Source organism: Eurosta solidaginis, chromosome X (assembly GCF_040869045.1).
Source record: "Eurosta solidaginis isolate ZX-2024a chromosome X, ASM4086904v1, whole genome shotgun sequence".
In the NCBI taxonomy this organism is placed as follows: domain Eukaryota; kingdom Metazoa; phylum Arthropoda; class Insecta; order Diptera; family Tephritidae; genus Eurosta; species Eurosta solidaginis.
In genome coordinates, this window is record NC_090324.1 from 48,343,025 (window position 1) to 48,368,725 (window position 25,701).

The 25,701-nt window shown below is 37.5% G+C and overlaps 1 protein-coding gene across 1 annotated transcript in view; it reads left to right on the plus strand.

The window, feature by feature from the left end:
• The window catches only part of LOC137234912 (paired box protein Pax-5-like), a 2,462,599-nt gene that overhangs the window by 690,617 nt on the left and 1,746,281 nt on the right, over positions 1 to 25,701 (plus strand). The gene's annotated exons all lie outside the window — the stretch shown is intronic.

Below are 25,701 nucleotides of genomic sequence, written 5' to 3' on the forward strand. Positions count from 1 at the left end.
GGCATCGTCCTTTTTAGGCACGACCCAGACGGGTGAGTTGTATGGGGATCTTGATTTGCGTATTATTCCGTCCTCTAGCAGTTTGTTTACCTGAGTTTCAACTTCCTGCTTAAGGCTCATGGGATATGGGTATGATTTTGAGTATATTGGTGTGTCTGAATTTGTGCGAATTTCGGCAACTACTTTTGTTGTATAAGTTAATTTTTCGTTTGGCTCTGAAAATAAATTACGGTGTTTCTGTGCTAATTGTCTAATTTCGTTTTTTTCTTCCGTGGTCATGTGTTGGTCCCGAATTTGTATTGTGTTAACGTTGTGTACACTGTATTGTCTTAAAAAGATTTTTTTTATGTTTGCTATAACCATAAAATTTTCTTTTGTATGTATGACCGCTGAGAGTTCCTTTAGGCTGTCATTGCCTAGTATTGTATGAAAGGTTTTGAGAGTGGGTAGCAAGAAGAATTTAAGCTTGTAGTTTTCTAAGTTGAAGAGGTTGAGATATGTGTGGTGGGTAATTTTGATTTTTCCCCCGACAGAATTTGCAAAAAAGGGGTTGTCGTTTTCTAATGATTTTGTTACTAAGCTGGACTGGATATAATTTTTGTTAGATCCAGTGTCCACTAAAATGTTTAAAATTTCGCCGCTCTTCGTCCTGCATCTAAAGTAGGGTAACGAAGAGCTGTTCAATCTAAACAAGTAAGGAAGGCTAAGTTCGGGTGTAACCGAACATTACATACTCAGTTGAGAGCTATGGAGACAAAATAAGGAAAATCACCATGTAGGGTAACCCTGGAATGTGGTTGTATGACATGTGTATCAAATGGAAGGTATTAAAGAGTATTTTAAGAGAGAGTAGGCCATAGTTCTATGGATGCACACCGTTTAGGGATATCGCCATAAAGGTGGACCAGGGCTGACTCTAGAATGTGTTTGTACGATATGGGTATCAAATGAAAGGTGATAATGAGCATTTTAAAAGGGAATGGGCTTTAGTTCTATAGGTGAAAGCCTTTTCGAGAAATCGCCATAAAGGTGGACCAGGGGTGACTCTAGAATATGTTTGTATGATATGGGTATCAAATGAAAGCTGTTAATGAGTATTTTGAAAAGGAGTGATCCTTAGTTCCCTAGGTGGACGCCGTTTCGAGATATCGCCATAAAGGTGGACCAGGGGTGTCTCTAGTTGTACGATATGGGAATCAAATGAAAGGTGTTACTGAGTATTTTAAGAGGGAGTGGGCATTAGGTCTATAGGTGGACGCCTTTTCGAAATGTCGCCATTAGGGTGGGCCAGGGGTGACTCTAGAATGTGTTTATACGATATGGGTATCAAATGAAAGCTGTTAATGAGTATTTTGAAAAGGAGTGATCCTTAGTTCCCTAGGTGGACGCCGTTTCGAGATATCGCCATAAAGGTGGACCAGGGGTGTCTCTAGTTGTACGATATGGGTATCAAATGAAAGCTGTTAATGAGTATTTTGAAAAGAAGTGATCCTTAGTTCTATAGGTGGACTCCTTTTCGAGATATCGTCATAAAGGTGGACCAAGGGTGACTCTAGAATGTTTGTACGATATGGGTATCAAACGAAAGGTGTTACTGAGCATTTTAAGAGGGAGTGGGCATTAGGTCTATAGGTGGACGCCTTTTCGAGATATCGCCATTAGGGTGGGCCAGGGGTGACTCTGGAATGTGTTTGTACGATATGGGTATCAAATGAAAGGTGGTAATGAGTATTTTAAAAGGGAGTAATCCTTAGTTCTATAGGTGGACGCCTTTTCGTGATATCGCCATAAAGGTGGACCAAGGGTGACTCTAGAATGTTTGTACGATATGTGAATCAAACGAAAGGTGTTACTGAGCATTTTAAGAGGGAGTGGGTATTAGGTCTATAGGTGGACGCCTTTTCGAGATATCGTCATTAGGGTGGGCCAGGGGTGACTCTTGAATGTGTTTGTACGATATGGGTATCAAACGAAAGGTGTTACTGAGCATTTTAAGAGGGAGTGGGCATTAGGTCTATAGGTGGACGCCTTTTCGAGATATCGCCATTAGGGTGGGCCAGGGGTGACTCTAGAATGTTTGTACGATATGGGTATCAAACGAAAGGTGTTACTGAGCATTTTAAGAGGGAGTGGGCATTAGGTCTATAGGTGGACGCCTTTTCGAGATATCGCCATTAGGGTGGGCCAGGGGTGACTCTGGAATGTGTTTGTACGATATGGGTATCAAATTAAAGGTGGTAATGAGTATTTTAAAAGGGAGTATTCCTTAGTTCTATTGGTGGACGCCTTTTCGAGATATCGCCATAAAGGTGGACCAAGGGTGACTCTAGAATGTTTGTACGATATGTGTATCAAACGAAAGGTGTTACTGAGCATTTTAAGAGGGAGTGGGTATTAGGTCTATAGGTGGACGCCTTTTCGAGATATCGCCATTAGGGTGGGCCAGGGGTGACTCTGGAATGTGTTTGTACGATATGGGTATCAAATGAAAGGTGGTAATGAGTATTTTAAAAGGGAGTAATCCTTAGTGCTATAGGTGGACGCCTTTTCGAGATATCGCCATAAAGGTGGACCAAGGGTGACTCTAGAATGTTTGTACGATATGTGTATCAAACGAAAGGTGTTACTGAGCATTTTAAGAGGGTGTGGGTATTAGGTCTATAGGTGGACGCCTTTTCGAGATATCGTCATTAGGGTGGGCCAGGGGTGACTCTTGAATGTGTTTGTACGATATGGGTATCAAACGAAAGGTGTTACTGAGCATTTTAAGAGGGAGTGGGCATTAGGTCTATAGGTGGACGCCTTTTCGAGATATCGCCATTAGGGTGGGCCAGGGGTGACTCTAGAATGTTTGTACGATATGGGTATCAAACGAAAGGTGTTACTGAGCATTTTAAGAGGGAGTGGGCATTAGGTCTATAGGTGGACGCCTTTTCGAGATATCGCCATTAGGGTGGGCCAGGGGTGACTCTGGAATGTGTTTGTACGATATGGGTATCAAATGAAAGGTGGTAATGAGTATTTTAAAAGGGAGTAATCCTTAGTTCTATAGGTGGACGCCTTTTCGAGATATCGCCATAAAGGTGGACCAAGGGTGACTCTAGAATGTTTGTACGATATGTGTATCAAACGAAAGGTGTTACTGAGCATTTTAAGAGGGAGTGGGTATTAGGTCTATAGGTGGACGCCTTTTCGAGATATCGCCATTAGGGTGGGCCAGGGGTGACTCTAGAGTGTTTGTACGATATGGGTATCAAACGAAAGGTGTTACTGAGCATTTTAAGAGGGAGTGTGCATTAGGTCTATAGGTGGACGCCTTTTCGAGATATCGCCATTAGGGTGGGCCAGGGTGACTCTAGAATGTGTTTGTACGATATGGGTATCAAATGAAAGGTGGTAATGAGTATTTTAAAAGGGAGTAATCCTTAGTTCTATAGCTGGACGAGTTTTCGAGATATCGCCATAAAGGTCGACCAAGGGTGACTCTAGAATGTTTGTACGATATTGGTATCAAACGAAAGATGTTACTGAGCATTTTAAGAGGGGAGTGGGCATTAGGTCTATAGGTGGACGCCTTTTCGAGATATCACCATTAGGGTGGGACAGGGGTGACTTCTAGAATGTTTGTACGATATGGGTATCAAACGAAAGGTGTTACTGAGCATTTTAAGAGGGAGTGGGCATTAGTTCTATAGGTGGACGCCTTTTCGAGATATCGCCATTAGGGTGGGCCAGGGGGTGACTCTTGAATGTTTGTACGATATGGGTATCAAACGAAAGGGTGTTACTGAGCATTTTAAGAGGGAGTGGACATTAGGTCTATAGGTGGACGCCTTTTCGAGATATCGCCATTAAGGTGGGCCAGGGGTGACTCTAGAATGTTTGTACGATATGGGTATCAAACGAAAGGTGTTACTGAGCATTTTAAGAGGGAGTGGGCATTAGGTCTATAGGTGGACGCCTTTTCGAGATATCGCCATTAGGGTGGGCCAGGGGTGACTCTAGAATGTGTTTGTACGATATGGATATCAAATTAGAGGTATTAATGAGGGTTTTAAAAAGCGAGTGGCCCTTAGATGTATATGCGAAGGCGTTCTCGCGATATCGACCAAAAATGTGGACCAGGTGATCCAGAAAATCATCTGTCGGGTACTGCTAATTTATTTATATATGCAATACCACTAACAGTATTCCTGCCAAGATTCCAAGGGGCTGTTGATTTCGCCTTGTAGAACTTTTTCATTTTCTTCTACTTAATATGGTAAGTGTCACACCCATTTTACAAAGTTTTTTCCAAAGTTATATTTTGCGTCAATAAACCAATCCAGTTACCATGTTTCATCCCTTTTTTCGTATTTGGTATAGAATTATGGCATTTTTTTCATTTTTCGTAATTTTCGATATCGATAAAGTGGGCGTGGTTATGGTCGGATTTCGGTCATTTTTTATACCAAGATAAAGTGAGTTCAGATAAAGTACGTGGGCTAAGTTTAGTAAAGATATATCGGTTTTTGCTCAAGTTATTGTGTTAACGGGCCGAGCGGAAGGACAGACGGTGGATTGTGGATAAAAACTGGGCGTGGCTTCCACCGATTTCCCGCATTTTCACAGAGGACAGTTACCGTCATAGAGTCTATGCCCCTACCAAAATTTGAGAAGGATTGGTAAAATTTTTGTTCGACTTATGGCATTAAAAGTATTCTAGACAAACTAAATGAAAATGGGCGGAGCCACGCCCATTTTGAAATTTTCTTTTATTTTTGTATTTTGTTGCATCATATCATTACTGGAGTTGAATTTTGACTTAATTTACTTATATACAGTAAAGATATTAAATTTTTTGTTAAAATTTGAATTTAAAAAATTTTTTTTTTAAAAAGTGGGCGTGTTCTTCATCCAATTTTGCTAATTTTTATTTAGCACATATATAGTAATAGTAGTAACGTTCCTGCCAAATTTCATCATGATATCTTCAACGACTGCCAAATTAGAGCTTGCAAAACTTTTAAATTACCTTCTTGTAAAAGTGGGCGGTGCCACGCCCATTGTCCAAAATCTTACTAATTTTCTATTCTGCGTCATAACGTCAACCCATCTACCAAGTTTCATCGCTTTAACCGCCTTTGGCAATGAATTATCGCATTTTTTCGGTTTTTCGAAATTTTCGATATCGAAAAAGTGGGCGTGGTTATTGTCCGATATCGTTCATTTTAAATAGCGATCTGAGATGAGTGCTCAGGAACCTACATACCAAATTTCATCAAGATACCTCAAAATTTACTCAAGTTATCGTGTTAACGGCCGGACGGACGGATGGACGGACGGACGGACGGACATGGCTCAATCAAATTTTTTTTCGATCCTGATTATTTTGATATATGGAAGTCTATATCTATCTCGATTCCTTTATATATGTACAACCAACCGTTATCCAATCAAACTTAATATACTCTGTGAGCTCTGCTCAACTGAGTATAAAAATGTACATCACTCAGATCCTGCGGTTCTTCCTTTTCGTTGTTAAAGGTTGTGTTCTGATTGTGGTCGTTTGGATCTTCGTAGTATTGGTCTTGGTAGTATTGGTCATGGTAGTGTTGGTTATGGTAGTGTTGGCTATCCGTCGCTCCGTCGGTGTTTATGTGAAAGTTCCTTTGAACTTTGATAGGGGGGATGGTTTATCATTGATGTATTAGGTGGCCGTTTGCTCATTTCTTGAGCTTTAGGGCGATTCATATAATTTACCGCTCTTGTCCTGACGCTTTCGTCTACGTCCATGGGTTGAGGTGGTTTAGGTGGTCTTGGAGGAGCGTGGTGTTGTTGGTTAAAAGGGTTTGTGGTTGGTATCTATTTACCTGATTTGGGTTTTGGTTGGCGTATAGCCAGATAGTTTTGTGGAATGGGATTTGATATGGGTCGCGGTAGGTGTGCTAGTTCGGGATAAAACCTTGATTGTGGTTGGAGTTGTTGGTAAGATTGCGGCTGGGGTATTTTACCGTTAAGGGCTGCTGTCGTGGATTCGGAGAATTAAAGCTTTGTTGACGGGAGTTAGACATCTGGTTGTTCGCGTGGTATGCCCTGAAGTTTTGGTTTTCGAGCTTCAGGCAAAGGTGTAAGGCTTCTGGCAAACTCTTTGGTTCCTTTATGCCAAGTAACCTGGGGAGATCACCCAAAAGTCCTCTGACGAAGGTGTCGAGAGCCTTAGCTCGGTAATTCTCAGTTAACAAGTGAACTGCTTCTTCACCTATCTCCATACAGCCTATTTTATTTAAAAGTAGTGTTAGGTGTCCGTATACCTTCTGGTAGAACTCATTAATGGACATTCGTCCTTGTATGAGACATGTCATTTGGTACTCCAAAGTGCCTATGTCTCGTTTGTCGGCGTAGTGGGTAGTTAGACAGCGGGAAATTGCTGTCCAATCTAAAGGGGTGTTGTACGATTCTAAAGCTATGTCTGCCTTTCCAATTATCTTATTCCTAATGACATTCAAAATGCCGAAATATCTAGGTGTGCCATTTGAGGGTTCATAAATTCTAAAAATTCTTTCAACACTCTTTTTCCAGGAGCTAAACTCTGAGGCATTTCCTGAGAATTCTCTTAATGAACGTACAACATCTGGAATCTTATCCATTTCACTCATATTATTTTGGAATTGGGCGTCTATAGTTTGATCAGTTATGATAGGATTTGTTGTGTTGTTAAGGACACTCTGTACTATATTAGGCACGCTTGCCTCTATGGCTAGGGATATCATGCTTCTTATCATATTGGCCAAGTCTGGTGAAATTTGGTTATTAGCGCTTGGCGGTGCTGGTGGTGCAGCAGGAGGGTTAGCTCCAAGCATTGAGGGTCTAATCAAATTGTTTGGGTTTGACATTGTAAGGAATTTTTGATTTTTTTTCCTTTCGGTAAGGGATTTGACTTCCTGGACTTCTTAAATCACAAAAAAAAATTAAGATTGTCTTGAAAGGGATTTTCCTAAATTTTTTATTTTTTTTATTTTATTTCCGCACTTTCACTTTTAAAATGAAATATCTAAGTTATTAAATTCTAAATTATTTAAATTTTTGAGTGATTTTCACAATAAGTATTCGAATTTCGTAATTGTCATTTTTTATGTAGTAATTTACTTCTCTTATTTTTTATAATTTTTAATTACTGTAAATGTTTTTGAATGTTATTTATTTTTCAATATTTTTCTTTTTCCTTAAAAAAATTTTTTTTCGCTCATTACTTTCTAAATTTTTCAAATATGCGTTTTTAAGATGAAATTTCAAAATTTAGTAGATTTGAATTTTTTGTTTTAAATATTTTTCTTAAATATATAAATATTTTCTTACATTAATTTCAGCTCCATCTCGATAAGTGTGTATTCTTCCCTTTTCCTGGCGGTACTCGTGGTACACTGGCTTATACCTTGTTGCTAGGGGTGGCTCCTTGGCTGGTATCGTTGGGGCGTCGGGGAAGTTTGTAAGTTTTCACTACCCCTTTCACGCCTCTTTTTAAAGGTATCGTTTAGTAACACAGACTGGAATAGTTTTTCTTTCGTAGCACTTTATTATTTGTGGTACTTATTGAAAGTTTTTTTCTACCGGTTTTCTTTCTATTGTGGCACTTTTTGTATTGTGGCACTTTTTTTTGAAAGCTAATGCTATACTGGTGGCACTTTTGGAATTTTTTGATAACAGTTTCCTTCGCGGCACTTTATTAAGCTTAATACCGATTTTCCAACACTATAAGTTTACCAAGCCAAGCCTTATAGCTCGGGCACCAATTATTGTATCCTTTATTAAGGTTACTAAAAAAATAAATTTTTTTGGGTCTCAAGACCTTTATTATTATTTATTCACTAATTTAATTATTGGTCGTAAGACCTTACTTTCTTACTCACTAATTAAAACTAAACGTTTACAACTAACTGCTTACAACTGACTGACTTAAAAATGGTAAATTAGTTCTAAATATAACTTAATTCTACCTGTGCCAGCATTATTTCGTTCGGCGCATGGCGGATGTTGTTCCCAATTCAATTCCGGATGTCGTTCACAATATTTGTGTTTTTGCTGATCAGGCGTCTGGGCCTTTTCCTGTTTGCTTCAAAATTATTATTAAGTATTTTGAGCCATCAACTTGCGTGTTGCTGACTAAGCTCTTTACATTAGCGTCAGTTCGAATGTTGACTTAGTTGGTGCTAACTTATATATAATACCACGAACAGTTATCCTTCCAAGATTCCAAGGGCTTTTGATTTCGCCCTGCGAAACTTTTTCATTTTCTTCTACTTAATATGTGTCACACACATTTTACAAAGTTTTTTCTATAGCTATATTTTGCGTCAATAGACCAATCCAATTACCATGTTTCATCCCTTTTTTTCGTATTTGGTATATTATTATGGCATTTTTTCATTTTTAGTAATTCTCGATATCGAAAAAGTGGGCGTGCTCATAGTGGGATTTCGGCCATTTTTTACACCAATATAAAGTGAGTTCAGATAAGTACGTGGACTGAGTTTGGTAAATATATAACGATTTTTGCTCAAGTTATCGTGTTAACGGCCGAGCGAAAGGACAGACCGTCGACTGTGTATAAAAACTGGGCGTGGCTTCAACCGATTTCGTCCTTTTTCACAGTTATCGTCCTAAAATCTAAGCTTCTACCATATTTCACAAGGATTGGTAATGTTTTGTTCGACATATGGCATTAAAAGTATCCTAGACAAATTAAATGAAAAAGGGCGGAGCCACGCCCATTTTCAAAATTTCTTTTATTTTTTTATTTTGTCGCACCATACCATTACGGGAGTTGAATGTTGACATAATTTACTTATATACTGTAAAGATATAAAATTTTCTTTTAAAATTTGACTTTAAAAAATTTTTTTTTAAAAAGTGGGCGTGGTCGTTCTCCGATTTTGCTAATTTTTATTAAGCATACATATAGTAATAAGATTAACGTTCCTGCCAAATTTTCTTCAACGACAGCCAAATTACAGCTTGCAAAACTTCTAAATTACCTTCTTTTAGAAGTGGGCGGTGCCACGCCCATTGTCCAAAATTTTCTAGTTTTCTATTCTGCGTCATACGTTCAACTCACCTACCAAGTTTCATCGCTTTATCCGTATTTGGTAATGAATTATCGCACTTTTTCGATTTTTCGAAATTTTCGATATCGAAAAAGTGGGCGTGGTTATAGTCCGATATCGTTCATTTTAAATCTCTGAGATAAGTGCCCAGCAACCAACGTACCAAATTTCATCAAGTTACCTCAAAATTTACTCAAGTTATCGTGTTAACTGACGGACGGATGGACGGACGGACATGGCTCAATCGAATTTTTTTTCGATACTGGTGATTTTGATATATGGAAGTCTATATCTATATCGATTCCTTTATACCTGTACAACCAACCGTTATCCAATCAAAGTTATTATACTGTGTGAGCTCTGCTCAACTGAGTATAAAAAATCAATCAGCAGAAAGTCATTGACCTAATATATTTTTCGATTTTATACATCTTTTTGAAATGGCTACTTCAGAGCAAAAGAAAAGTTTCATTAGCCTTTGCGCTTCAATCATACGCGAAAGTTACTGTGGAGATCCACTTGCCTTAAAATCATATTTGGACAAAATCGATCTGATTGAAGATTTAACCTTAGTGAGATAACGTACGTCTGTGAGACGTACGTCGTTTTAATTTTGCTGTCAGTCTCCCACAATCGTAAAGAGAGAACATTCTCATTCTCAGTTTTCTCAGCTACCTTTAACAGCTTGTCAGTGGGGGTGTTTTTCAGTAGTAACTTTTTTGTTTGCTGAAACATATACGATTGTTTTTAAAAATACGTCCAAGAGACGTATCGTTTTCTTTTACGTGACCACAAATTTTATATGTAATTTTTGCCTGAATCGGTAATTTTAGCTAACATTTTTTAAGTATAGTTTAAAACAGTTAATTCATTCAATTGAAGTACAAAAAAATGTATTTTATTTTAATTTTTTTGCTATAAACCGAGGTCCTTCGAAAAAGACTGATTTTTGTAAGGACAAGTCCAAGACAAGTAAAACTCAATTTTTAATATATTAAAAAAACCATATTTTTCTTTAAAAAAAATTTAAAATAAGTGGTGATCAAATAAATGATTAAAAATAAAAACAAAAAGAAATGTAAGTTTTTTTATATCTTTACGATCCTTAAACTTGAACACGTCTCTCAGACGTGCTTTATCTTTCTAGGGTAAAAAAATAACGTTATCTTTCTAGGGTTAAGCGATGAAACTTTAAAAGATACTTTTATTAACTTTATAAAATCCAAACTCGAGGGCAAAGCCCGGGAGGCAATACCTTCACAAATACTTTCTGTTGATGACATAAAAATAGCACTGCCTAACCGTATAAAACCAGACAACTCGAAAGTTGTGGCTGGAAAAATCGCAGCAACAACAACAATTATACTGACTTTCGTAGACGTGCTGAGGTATTAGCTCACTCGTTGGAACGCTCGCTTATAATCGAAGGTATAACTCAGGCAAAAGCTCACGAAATGGCAATATAGCAAACCGTAAACGTTTGTCGACTGAACGCCAGGTCAAGTTTAGTGAAATCAATTCTCGCTTCAACCACATTTACAGATTCCAACGACGTAGTAGCCAAGCTAATAGTAGAACAGTAAAACGAAGTAAACGAGCGTTAAGTATTAGCATTCAGGGGTCGTAGTAACAATAACTTCAGAAGTTTTCAAAGTAATAATCGTGGTCGAAGTTTTTCGAATCAAACGCGTATTTACAACAACTATAGGCACAACAGACCAAATTTTAAGAACTATTATAGTAGAGGCAATAATCGGCAATATTATCGTTCAGGAAAGCGATTTCAGAACAATAGCAATAATAACAATAACAACAATCGAACTGGCAATGCAAACAATACTCGTACTTCGAACAATAGGGATAGAACTGCAAACTTACGGACTTTAAACGCGGACGCCCCTCAGGAGCGATCACTGAGGGAGGACGAGACGGACAACTAACGGATTCTTCACACACATTTTTTTCTTCTAAAAGTATTTACTGCTTCTAACAAATTTTGCACATTTCTTGTCGACACAGAAGCCGACACCTCGTTAACAAAAATTTCTTGCATTGACAATATTTCATCAATTAATCACTTTGATACAATTAATACCACTGCAGTTACTCCCGATACGGTTCCTACGCTAGGCACTTTTACAACCAAGCTACATTTTTCTAATTTTTTCATCAAACATACACTACGCGTGGTAAATAATGATTTTAATATTTCGACAGACGGAATACTAGGAAAAGATTTATTGAAAGTAAACAAATGTAATAATTCTTTTGGATAGGCAACGAAAAAACTTCCAATCCTGCACGTAACGGGAGGGATACTTGCGTTATTCCACCTCGATGCAAAGTTTTTCGAATTTTTGATTTAAACAAATTAACAGAACCATTCTTCGTGGACTCACAAGAAATCACTATCGGAGTTTTTACAGCAAGATGTATCATAGATACAAGCAATCCTATTCTCAAAGTAATAAATACTAGTATCGCCTGTGGTCAAAATTCGACCAACTTGTATTTTGTAAACGGTTTTATTTAGCTTGACTTAACAGGTTGGATAGCCGGCGCGAATTTTGTAATTGAAATTTAAGTAACTTTCCGATAAGCTACAACCTTGAAACTTGGAATATCGTTCAGAACCCGATGACAATGCAATAATAAAAAAAACTCCGATAGGTGGCGCTTGGATCGAAATATTTCAAAAAATCTTATTTGTGGTCCGATTTGGCTCATATTTGGAACACATAATACATACATGAACAGAAAGCGGCCTGTGAAAAATTGCCGCTAGGTGGCGCAAAGATTGAGATATTCAAAAAAATCGTATTTGTGGCCCGATTTGGTCCAGATTTGATATCCGATTTGGCTCATATTTGGAATAAATATTATATACAGTCCGGTAGAAGTGACATCAAAATATTTTGGAGTTCGAGGAGGGACAAGCATACGTGGCGCAGAGTCGAGTAAAGTCTTTGGAAGGATAATGTATTGAGGACTTAGATTGTAACAAATTGTCAGGAAAGAGTCCTTGTAATAATGAGTCACTAAATGAACTGAATGGAATGAGAAATAAAGGGCAATTAAATAAAGACTAAAAACTTGAAAATAAAATAATTTAAAGACAATTTTTAAGTTAAACGGTTTTATTAAAAACAATACTTACATGAAGTAATAATAATACTGGAAGCTAGAAAATAATTAGGTAGGTCCTAGGTGCTAGTCATCACACTACTCATCAATCTAGGGTGTTGATCAGACAATTAAATAAAAGCGTTGGACGCGTCAAATTTCTATTGATAGTTATATATAAGACAACTGAACCTTAATAAGGTTATGCTACGCCTCATATTTTTAGGAATTTCATGCGCCCAACGCTTTTATTTAATTGTCTGATCAACGCCCTAGATTGATGAGGACTGTGATGACTAGTACCTAGGACCTATCTAATTATTTTCTAGCTTTTAGTATTATTATTACTTCATGTAAATATTGTTTTCAATAAAACCGTTTAACTTAAAATTTTTTTTTTAATTATTTTATTTCAACTCAGTCTATGCATCCAGTGTTGGGGGTAGTGCAATAATGCGTTAATAGTTAAGCAGTGAGTGGAAATATAGCAAACTGGTCTAACTTACTTACATTTTTCATTAAAATTTTGAATTTGATCTAAGACGTTATACTTTTTGATTGCACTTTCTTAAATTTTCTACAAACTTTTCAAATGTAATTATAACGTTTTGGTATGGAGCTCCGTAAACAAAAATATAAAAAATATGTAAAATCAAATGAAACTGACAGAATTCTGGTGAAATTACTTGAAATTTAATTGAAAAATAGCTTTTTCCACACCACCAGGAGCTACGCCATTGGCGTGGTACCTAATTTAGTTTTGGGTACTCGGTTCCCCAGTAGGCCTATATCACCCAGAACCTACATATACATACATATATCGCCAATTTACTTCATTAGTGTCATAATTCAAAAAACACGAACTTTTATGTAAAAACGAAGAAATGTGCTAAAGAAATTTAGCCTATTTCACAACACCCGTTAGGTATGCAATTGGTGCTTTACCGAGTTTAATTTTGTATAAGTACATATGTAATATGTAAGTGTGACACAAAACGAAAATTTCGAATAAAATAGAGGATACCTTCATAGAAAATAAAATAAAAATATAAAAAAATTGTGTAATGGGAAAGAAGTCAGAGTTTACTAAAAAATTTAAAACGAAGGAAAAACAAGTAAGGAATGCTAAGTTCGGGTGTAACCGAACATTACATACTCAGCTGAGAGCTTTGGAGACAAAATAATGGAAAATCACCATTTAGCAAAATGAACCTAGGGTGACCCTGGAATGTGTTTGTATGACATGTGTATGTAGTAGGCCTTAGTTCTATAGCTGGACGCCTTTTCGAGATATCGCAATAAGGGTGGACCAGGGGTGACTCTAGAATGTGTTTGTACGATATGGGTATCAAATCAAAAGTATTAATGAGGGTTTTAAAAGGGAGTAGCCCTTAGTTGTATATGTGAAGGCATTTTCGAGATATCGACCAAAATGTGGACCAGGGTGACTCAGAACATCTTCTGTCGGGTACCGCTAATTTATTTATATATGTCATACCATGAACAGTATTCCTGCCAAGATTCCAAGGGCTTTTGATTTCGCCCTGCAGAACTTTTTCATTTTCTTCTACTTAATATGGTAGGTGTCACACCTATTTTACAAAGTTTTTTCTAAAGTTATATTTTGCGTCAATAAACCTATCCAATTACCATGTTTCATCTCTTTTTTCATATTTCGTACAGAATTATGGCATTTTTTTCATTTTTCGTAATTTTCGATATCGGAAAAGTGGGCGTGGTCATAGTCGGATTTCGGCCATATTTTTTACCAAGATAAAGTGCCTTCAGATAAGTACGTGAACTAAATTTAGTTAAGATATATTGTTTTTTGCGCAAGTTATCGTGTTAACGGCCGAGCGGAACGACAGACGGTCGACTGTGTATAAAAACTGGGCGTGGCTTCAACCGATATCGCCCATTTTCACAGAAAACAGTTATCGTCCTAGAATCTATATCCCTACCAAATTTCACAATAATTGGCACATTTTTGTTCGACTTGTGGCATTAAAAGTATTCTAGACGAATTAAATGAAAAAGGACGGAGTTACGCCCATTTTAAAATTTTCTTTGGGCGGTGCCACGCCCATTGTCCAAAATTTTTCTAGTTTTCTATTTTGCGTCATAAGATCATCGCACCTATCAAGTTTCATCGTTTTATCCGCCTTTGGTAATGAATTATCGCAATTTTTCGGTTTTTCGAAATTTTCGATATCAAAAAAGTAGGCGTGGTTGTAGTTCGATTTCGTTCATTTTAAATAGCGATCTGATATGAGCGCCCGGGAACCTACGCACCAAATTTCATGAAGATACCTCAAAATTTAGTCAAGTTATCCTGTTTACAGACGGCCGGACAGACGGACGGACGGACATGGCTAAATGAATTTCTGAGCAGAGCTCACAGAGTATAACTAGTAAGGAAGGCTAAGTTCGGGTGTAACCGAACATTACATACTCAGCTGAGAGCTTTGGGGACAAAATAGGAAAATCACCAATTAGCAAAATGAACCTAGGGTAACCCTGGAATGTTTTTGTATGAGATGGGTTTCAAATGGAAGGTATTATAGAGTATTTTAAGAGGGAGTGGGCCATAGTTCTATAAGTGGACGCCATTTCGGTATATCGCCATAAAGGTGGACCAGAGGTGACTCTAGAATGTGTTTGTACGATATGGGTATCAAATGAAAGGTGTTAATGAGTATTTTAAAAGGGAGTGGGCCTTAGTTCTATAGGTGGACGCCTCTTCGAGATATCGCCATAAAGGTGGACCAGGGGTGACTCTAGAATGTGTTGGTACGATATGGGTACCAAATGAAAGATGTTAATGAGTATTTTAAAAGGGAGGGGGCCTTAGTTCTATAGATGGACGCATTTTCGAGATGTCGCCATAAAGGTGGACCAGGGGTGACTAGAATGCGTTTGTACGATATGGGTATTAAATTAAAGTATTAATGAGTATTTTAAAAGGAAGTGGCCCCTAGTTGTATATGTGAAGGAGTTTTAGAGATATCGAGCAAATTGTGGACCAGGGTGGCCCAGAACATCATCTGTCTGGTACCGCTAATCTAATATATAAAATTCTTCTCTCACGGTTTTAGAGGCTTAACTCCTCCGAAACGGCTGAACCGATCCTCATGAAATTTTGTGAGCATATTGGGTAGGTCTGAGAATCGGCCAATGTCTACCTTTTTTTCGCTACGTGCCTAGAGTCTTGAGATGAGTGCTATAGTAAAGGATAGTTTTCATACAAATGGGGGCTAGGTTCTCGAGATATAGCCCAAAACGTGGACCCGGGTACCCCTAGAATGTGTTTATACAATATGGATATCAAATGAAAGCTGTTGATGGGTGCTATAGTACAGGATAATTTTCATGCAACTGGGAGGCTAGGGTCTGGAGATATAGCCACAAACGTGGACCCGGGTACCCCTAGAATGTGTTTATACAATATGGATATCAAATTAAAGCTGTTGATGAGTGCTATAGCGCAGGATAATTTTCATACAACTGTGAGGCTAGGGTCTCGAGATATAGCCCAAAACGTGGACCCGGGTACCCCTAGAATGTGTTTATACAATATGAATATCAAATGAAAGCCGTTGATGAGTACTATAGTACAGGATAATTTTCATACAACTGGGAGGCTAGGGTCTAGAGATATAGCCCAAAACGTGGACCCGGGTCACCCCTAGAATGTGTTTATACAATATGGATATCAAATGAAAACTGTTGATGAGTGCAATAGTACAGGATAATTTTCATAAAACTGGGCGGCTAGGGTCTCGAGATATAGCCCAAAACGTGGACCCGGGTACCCCTAGAATGTGTTTATACAATATGGATATCAAATGAAAGTTGTTGATGAGTGCTATAGTACAGGATAATTTTCATACAACTGGGAGGCTAGGGTCTCGAGATACAGCCCCAAACGTGGACCCGGATACACCTAGAATGTGTTTTTATATTATTGAATATTATGGGTATCAAATTGAAGCTGTTGATGTGTGCTATAATACAGATTAAGTTTTACACCGCTGAGTGACTATGGTCTCGAGATATATGCCAAAACATGGACCCGGATACCCCCAGAATGTGTGTGTATTATGGATATCAAATATGAGCTGTTGCTGAGAGCTCTAAAGTTCATTGTGATATTCGATTTAGTCGCATCAACCTGGCAAAACTGATACATATGCATGCGAAACCGAAATAAAGACAAGAATTAATAATACCCACATACCTATTTACATACGTCCTATTCGATTTGCATGAAATTTCGTATATAAATTTGCCTATATTAGTATTTACGATGATTTTTTCCGGGAAGTGTACCAGAGACGGACTGGGACTGGAATTAGGACTAGGACTGGGACTGAGACTGAGACTCGGAATGGGACTGGAACAAAATATATACCACCCTCTGGGACTGGCAATAAGAGATGAAGAAGAAGGAGAAAAACTTGAGAGAAGAAAGAAGGAGACTAAGAAAGAGGTAAAGTGAGACGAAGATGGAGATGAAGCGAAAAAGACGGAGGGAGTGAATAAAAAGATTAGGATAAAGTGTAGAGGGGTAGGGCAGAGTTAGACGGAAAAAGCTTATTAAAATATATGCAGATAGGCCAAATTTAGGGCAGAACAACGTCTGCCGGGTCTGCTAGTTTATTTATATATGTAAAACCATGAACAGTATTCCTGCCAAGATTCCAAGGGCTTTTGATTTCGCCCTGCAGAACTTTTTCATTTTCTTCTACTTAATATGATAGGTGTCACACCCATTTTACAAAGTTTTTGCTAAAGTTATATTTTGCGTCAATAAACCAATCCAATTACCATGTTTCATCTCTTTTTTGATATTTGGTATAGAATTATGGAATTTTTTTTAATTTTTCGTAATTTTCAATATCGAAAAAGTGGGCGTCATAGTCGGATTTCGGTCATTTTTTATACAAAGATAAAGTGAGTTCAGATAAGTACGTGAACTAAGTTTAGTAAAGATATATCGAACTTTTGCTCAAGTTATCGTGTTAACAACCGAGCGGAAGGACAGACGGTCGACTGTGTATAAAAACTGGGCGTGGCTTCAACCGATTTCGCCCATTTTCACAGAAAACAATTATCGCCATAGAATCTATGCCTCTACAAAATTTCACAAGGATTGGTAAATTTTTGTTCGACCTATGGCATTAAAAGTATTGTAGACGAATTAAATGAAAAAGGGCGGAGCCATACCCATTTTGAAATTTTCTTTTATTTTGGTATTTTGTTGCACCATATCATTACTGTAGTTGAATGTTGACATAATTTACTTATATACTGTAAAGATATTAAATTTTTTGTTAAAATTTTACTTTAAAAAATTTTTGTTTTAAAAGTGGGCGTGTTCGTCATCCGAGTTTGCTAATTTTTATTTGGCATATATAAAGTAATAGGAGTAATACCCCTGCCAAATTTCATCATGATACCTTCAACGACTGCCAAATTACAGCTTGCAAAACTTTTAAATTACCTTATTTTAAAAGTAGGCGGTGCCACGCCCATTGTCCAAAATTTTACTAATTTTCTATTTTGCGTCATAAGGTCAACGCACCTACTAAGTTTCATCGCTATATCCGTCTTTGGTAATGAATTATCGCACTTTTTCTGTTTTTCGAAAGTTTTGATATCGAAAAAGTGGGCGTGGTTGTAGTCCGATTTCGTTCATTTTTATTAGCGATCTGAGATGAGCGCCCAGGAACCTACATACCAAATTTCATCCAGATACCTCAAAATTTACTCAAGTTATCGTGTTTACGGACGGACGGACGGACGGACATGGCTAAGTTAATTTCTTTTTTCGCCCAGATCATTTTGATATATAGAAGTCTATATCTATCTTGATTAGTTTATGCCGTTACGGATTACCGTTATGCGAACTAAGTTAATATACTCTGTGAGCTCTGCTCAGCTTAGTGTAAAAACAAGTAAGGAAGGCTAAGTTCGGGTGTAACCGAACATTACATACTCAGTTGAGAGCTATGGAGACAAAATAAGGAAAATCACCATGTAGGAAAATGAACCTAGGGTAACCTTGGAATGTGGTTGTATGACATGTGTATCAAATGGAAGGTATTAAAGAGTATTTTAAGAGAGAGTAGGCCATAGTTCTATGGATGGACGCCATTTAGGAATATCGCCATAAAGGTGGACCAGGGCTGACTCTAGAATTTGTTTGTACGATATGGGTATCAAATGAAAGGTGTTACTGAGCATTTTAAGAGGGAGTGGGCCTTAGGTCTATCGGTGGACGCCCTTTCGAGATATCGCCATTAAGGTGGACCAGGGGTGACTCTAGAATGTGTTTGTACGATATGGGTATCAAATGAAAGGTGGTAATGAGTATTTTAAAAGGGAATGGGCTTTAGTTCTATTGGTGAACGCCTTTTCGAGAAATCGCCATAAAGGTGGACCAGGGGTGACTCTAGAATATGTTTGTACGATATGGGTATCAAAGGAAAGCTGTTAATGAGTATTTTGAAAAGGAGTGATCCTTAGTCCATAGGTGGCCGCCGTTTCGAGATATTGCCATAAACGTGGACCAGGGGTGTCTCTAGAATGTGTTTGTACGATATGGGAATCAAATGAAAGGTGTTACTGAGCATTTTAAGTGGGAGTGGGCATTAGGTCTATAGGTGGACGCCTTTTCGAGATATTGCCATTAGGGTGGCCAGGGGTGACTCTAGAATGTTTGTACGATATGGGTATAAAACGAAAAGTGTTACTGAGCATTTTAAGAGGGAAGTGGGCAATAGGTCTATAGGTGGACGCCTTTTCGAAATGTCGCCATTAGGGTGGGCCAGGGGTGACTCTAGAATGTGTTTGTATGATATGGGTATCAAATGAAAGATGGTAATGAGTATCTTAAAAGGGAGTAATCCTTAGTTCTATAGGTGGACGCCTTTTCGATATATCGCCATAAAGGTGGACCAAGGGTGACTCTAGAATGTTTGTACGATATGGGTATCAAACGAAAGGTGTTACTGAGCATTTTAAGAGGGAGTGGGCATTAGGTCTATAGGTGGACGCCTTTTCGAGATATCGCCATTAGGGTGGGCCAGGGGTGACTCTAGAATGTGTTTGTACGATATGGGTATCAAATGAAAGGTGGTAATGAGTATTTTAAAAGGGAGTAATCCTTAGTTCTATATGTGGACAACTTTTCGAGATATCGCCATAAAGGTTGGACCAAGGGTGACTCTAGAATGTTTGTACGATATGGGTATCAAACGAAAGGTGTTACTGAGCATTTTAAGAGGGAGTGGGCATTAGGTCTATAGGTGGACGCCTTTTCGAGATATCGCCATTAGGGTGGGCCAGGGGTGACTCTAGAATGTGTTTGTATGATATGGGTATCAAATGAAAGATGGTAATGAGTATCTTAAAAGGGAGTAATCCTTAGTTCTATAGGTGGACGCCTTTTCGATATATCGCCATAAAGGTGGACCAAGGGTGACTCTAGAATGTTTGTACGATATGGGTATCAAACGAAAGGTGTTACTGAGCATTTTAAGAGGGAGTGGGCATTAGGTCTATAGGTGGACGCCTTTTCGAGATATCGCCATTAGGGTGGGCCAGGGGTGACTCTAGAATGTGTTTGTACGATATGGGTATCAAAGGAAAGCTGTTAATGAGTATTTTGAAAAGGAGTGATCCTTAGTCCATAGGTGGCCGCCGTTTCGAGATATTGCCATAAACGTGGACCAGGGGTGTCTCTAGAATGTGTTTGTACGATATGGGAATCAAATGAAAGGTGTTACTGAGCATTTTAAGAGGGAGTGGGCATTAGGTCTATAAGTGGACGCCTTTTCGAGATATCGTCATTAGGGTGGGCCAGGGGTGACTCTAGAATGTGTTTGTACGATATGGGTATCAAACGAAAGGTGTTACTGAGCATTTTAAGAGGGAGTGGGCATTAGGTCTATAGGTGGACGCCTTTTCGAGATATCGCCATTAGGGTGGGCCAGGGGTGACTCTAGAATGTGTTTGTACGATATGGGTATCAAATGAAAGGTGGTAATGAGTATTTTAAAAGGGAGTAATCCTTAGTTCTATATGTGGACAACTTTTCGAGATATCGCCATAAAGGTGGACCAAGGGTGACTCTAGAATGTTTGTACGATATGGGTATCAAACGAAAGGTGTTACTGAGCATTTTAAGAGGGAGTGGGCATTAGGTCTATAGGTGGACGCCTTTTCGAGATATCGCCATAAAGGTGGACCAAGGGTGACTCTAGAATGTTTGTACGATATGGGTATCAAACGAAAGGTGTGACGGAGCATTTTAAGAGGGAGTGGGGCATTAGGTCTATAGGTGGACGCCTTTTCGAGATATCGCCATTAGGGTGGGCCAGTGGGGACTCTAGAATGTTTGTACGATATGGGTATCAAACGAAATGTGTTACTGAGCATTTTAAGAGGGAGTGGGCATTAGGTCTATAGGTGGCCTTTTCGAGACATCGCCAATAGGGTGGGCCAGGGGTGACTCTAGAATGTTTGTACGATATGGGTATCAAACGAAAGGTGTTACTGAGCATTTTAAGAGGGAGTGGACATTAGGTCTATAGGTGGACGCCTTTTCGAGATATCGCCATTAGGGTGGGCCAGAGGTGACTCTAGAATGTTTGTACGATATGGGTATCAAACGAAAGGTGTTACTGAGCATTTTAAGAGGGAGTGGGCATTAGGTCTATAGGTGGACGCCTTTTCGAGATATCGCCTTTAGGGTGGGCCAGGGTGACTCTAGAATGTGTTTGTACGATATGGATATCAAATTAAAGGTATTAATGAGGGTTTTAAAAGCGAGTGGCCCTTAGATGTATATGTGAAGGTGTTCTCGCGATATCGACCAAAATGTGGACCAGGTGATCCAGAAAATCATTTGTCGGGTACTGCTAATTTATTTATATATGCAATACCACTAACAGTATTCCTGCCAAGATTCCAAGGGCTGTTGATTTTGCCTTGTAGAACTTTTTCATTTTCTTCTACTTAATATGGTAGGTGTCACACCCATTTTACAAAATTTTTTCCAAAGTTATATTTTGCGTCAATAAACCAATCCAGTTACCATGTTTCATCCCTTTTTTCGTATTTGGTATAGAATTATGGCATTTTTTTCATTTTTCGTAATTTTCGATATTGATAAAGTGGGCGTGGTTATGGTCGGATTTCGGCTATTTTTTATACCGAGATAAAGTGAGTTCAGATAAGTAGGTGGGCTAAGTCTAGTAAAGATATATCGGTTTTTGCTCAAGTTATTGTGTTAACAGCCGAGCGGAAGGACAGACGGTGGACTGTGTATAAAAACTGGGCGTGGCTTCCACCGATTTCCCGCATTTTCACAGAGGACAGTTACCGTCATAGAGTCTATGCCCCTACCAAATTTGAGAAGGATTGGTAAATTTTTGTTCGACTTATGGCATTAAAAGTATTCTAGACAAACTAAATGAAAATGGGCGGAGCCACGCCCATTTTGAAATTTTCTTGCATCATTTTGTATTTTGTTGCATCATATCATTACAGGAGTTGAATTTTGACTTAATTTACTTATATACAGTAAAGATATTAAATTTTTTGTTAAAATTTGAATTAAAAATTTTTTTTTTTTAAAAAGTGGGCGTGTTCTTCATCCAATTTTGCTAATTTTTATTTAGCACATATATAGTAATAGTAGCAGCGTTCCTGCCAAATTTCATCATGATATCTTCAACGACTGCCAAATTACAGCTTGCAAAACTTTTAAATTACCTTCTTGTAAAAGTGGGCGGTGCCACGCCCATTGTCCAAAATCTTACTAATTTTCTATTCTGCGTCATAACGTCAACCCATCTGCCAAGTTTCATCGCTTTAATTGCCTTTGGCAATGAATTATCGCATTTTTTCGGTTTTTCGAAATTTTCGATATCGAAAAAGTGGGCGTGGTTATAGTCCGATATCGTTCATTTTAAATAGCGATCTGAGATGAGTGCCCAGGAATCTACATACCAAATTTCATCAAGATAGCTCAAAATTTACTCAAGTTATCGTGTTAACGGACGGACGGACGGACGGACGGACGGACGGACGGACGGACATGGCTCAATCAAATTTTTTTTCGATCCTGATTATTTTGATATATGGAAGTCTATATCTATCTCGATTCCTTTATATATGTACAACCAACCGTTATCCAATCAAACTTAATATACTCTGTGAGCTCTGCTCAACTGAGTATAATAAAGTACTTAAACTGCGAAAAAATTAAGTGATGGCAATAAACAATTCCATATAAAAACGCAATAAGTACTTAGACTTTTGTTCCGGGTTTTAAAATTATCATTGTGGAGCAGAATAAATTAGAAAGAAAAAAAAAAACATTGAAATTATTCACGCAAACATATTTAATAAAATAAAATTAATTTCATAACTTTTAGCGACATAAACAAATTAGGGTAATGGGATCTAAGCATCCGATTAATGGGCATGTAATCCAAGAAAGTTAGTCTAACAATAAATATAGTAGGTAATATAACGGCCCTATATGATGGCGGTTGCCGTTTTGACCTAAAATCAAAAACGTTTTTGGGAGGTTTTTTTTTTTTTAACATACAACGTGAAATTTTCCGATTCAGTCAAGTTGCATTTAAATCAATAATAAACTAAGTTAAAATAAAAGAATATATAATAGAATAAAAAAAGAAATAAAATAAATTAGCGTCAAATACAATATAAAAAATTTAATGTTATATTTTTGTAGCAAATTTGTTTTATATTTTTTTGTTCAGTATAAGACGCACTTAATCTAAAATGAGGATTAAATCTGCAAATGCAAAACATTTTCGGTCAAATTTGCCATTAATTGTTATAAATAAATTTAGTTTGTTTTAACAAAAGTTAACTCATTATTTGTGATTAGGTTTTTTTTGAAAGCAACTACTAAAATAATAAACAAAGAATCTGTTAAATAAAGACCTACGAATTTACGTGTAAGTGAAATTTGCAACAAAAAATGGGCCGGTCAAAAATTAATTCTATTTAAGATTTTTTTGTACGCTATAAATTATTTTGGAACAATTCTTTAGGATTTTGGTAGAGGCCACTATAGGCAAGTGTCAACAATGCGAAACAATGTTTTATTCTTTCACCGTCTGACGCGTACGAATATGTATGTAGGTGAAACATTTGAGCAACACGACTACGCAGCTTTTCGAGTTCAGCGGGGTTACATAATATGTAGGTTTGCGTCTTAGAGCACTTACATAATTGGTGCTACAGATGGTGGGCTTTTGTGCACAAAAGTAAATTTCGATATTTTGAGAGATTGCTCGAATTTACAAAAAACTTTTTCTATTAATTATAAACAAATAGAGTAATATCTGTTAACAAAAATAGGCCTATGCACTGCGACTGATCCATACGAATCGATTCATATAACTTTTATATGATTTTAGGTATGCTAAGTATGCAAACAGCCTGCCAATTGATTGTGCATTCATTGTTGTCTGAAAAAATTGTATAGATAGGTGGTATATATAGTGTATATTTCATACAACCGATTGTTGTGATAAGAAACTTTTCGTAAAATCTGCTCCATTTTAACAGCCAGAAGCTTCAAATTTCACCGAATGCTTACGTATAGAGCATTCATTGTTGTCTGAAAAATTTTATAGATCGGTGGTATATGTAATATATATCTCATACAACCAATTGTTGAGATAAGGAAAGTTTTCGTAATTTCTGCCTCATTTTAACAGCTAGAAGTTTCAAATTTCACCGAATATTTACGTATAGAGCATTCATTGTTGTGTGAAAAAATGTTATAGATAAGTGTTAGTGTTAAACATACTGAATTAATATTGCAACTCTGCAACCCACATATTTACTTAATGAGCAACTCTGGTTTATTATAAATTTATCCTTGATCAATTACTCTTTAAATTTGAATTAAACTGTATTGCTGAATAAACGTGTGTCGTTTTACTATGCTTCTACGGACTTTAAGTAAGTAATTATTGAACAGGTTATGGGCCACAGCTGCCTTAGACCACTACGCAAGAAAAGCAAGAAGATGAATTCTTCATTATATTCCACAGAGAAATTAAATGAGTCTAACTACGATTCATGGAGTCTGCAAATAAAAAGTGTTCTCGCTCACCAAGACTTGTGGAGCGTCGTATCGGGCAAAGAAGCCAAACCAATTCCCACTGACAAGAATGAAATCGAAATAAAAAGTTGGAAACTTAAAGATGAAAAAGCATTAGCTTCTATAATTCTAAGTGCAACATCGTCGAAAATCACTTATGTCAAAGATGCGTTACCAGCAAGTAATGCGTTGTCTACGTTACGTGAACTACATCGTCCAAGAGGGCCAATTCGCAAAGTTACCCATTTTAAACAACTGCCTCGGTATGAGAATGAACGACACCGTGTGCATGCAACATTATTTGTGTAATTTTTCATAAACTGTGGACAAATTAGCAGAAATAGGAGTCAGTCTCCAGGAGGAATTATATGTAATAATATTACTCGCTAGTTTGCCCAAGTCATATGAAAATCTTGTTGTTGCGTTGGAAAGTAGAGACGATTTACCTAAACTCGCTGGATTAAAAATAAAATTGATTGAAGAAGGCGAGCGTAGAAAAATCACAGGAAAAGAAGAATCACCTGACAGCAAGGTTGAAGTATATATGGCGCGAGCGGACAACGGAAAAAGAACTTTAAAAAAGAACAATAACAACAAACAAGATGCTAGCACACCAAAAAATCGTACAAGTGTTATAAACGCGGTCCTAGAAGTCACTACGCGGCCCAATGCAAAGACAGAGAATAATAAAGAGATCAAAAACAAATGTCATTCTCCGTGCTCAAACGATCGACCTCAAACATGTTCCGATCCAACATTTGGTGCGTTGACAGCGAGGCATCATCTCATTTATGCTGCAATAGAAACGCGTTTACAACTTTCCAAAAATAGAGTGAAGTTATCAGACTTGCTGGAGATAATACAATTAGAGCAGAAGGCATAGGCAAAATCAAGTTTAAAAACTCAATCATTTGAAATAACTCTCAAACATGTTCTCTATGTGCCTGGAATTCAATGAAACTTTATTTCTGTTGGAAAAGCAGTGCAAAATAATTTGACAGTCACATTTATAAGCGAATTTTTCAATATAATAAACACGGACGGACAAATTATAGTAAAAGCGAAAGAAGTAAATGATTTATTTCTATATGGAGCAGGAGGTAATAACTTATTTATTGCGAACAGTTCTAATGCGGGAAGCCATGAAATGGCATAAGTGGCATGGCCATTTAAATTTAAGCAGCCTTAAACAGTTGGTTGAAAAAGAAATGGCATTGGGAGTGAAAGCCAAAATGGTTGAACGTTTTAGATTGCGATGTTTGTTTAAAAGAACAAATGCTGTGTAAAGCCGTTTTCGAGTGCAACAACTAGGGCAACAGAAGCATTGGAAATTATCCATAC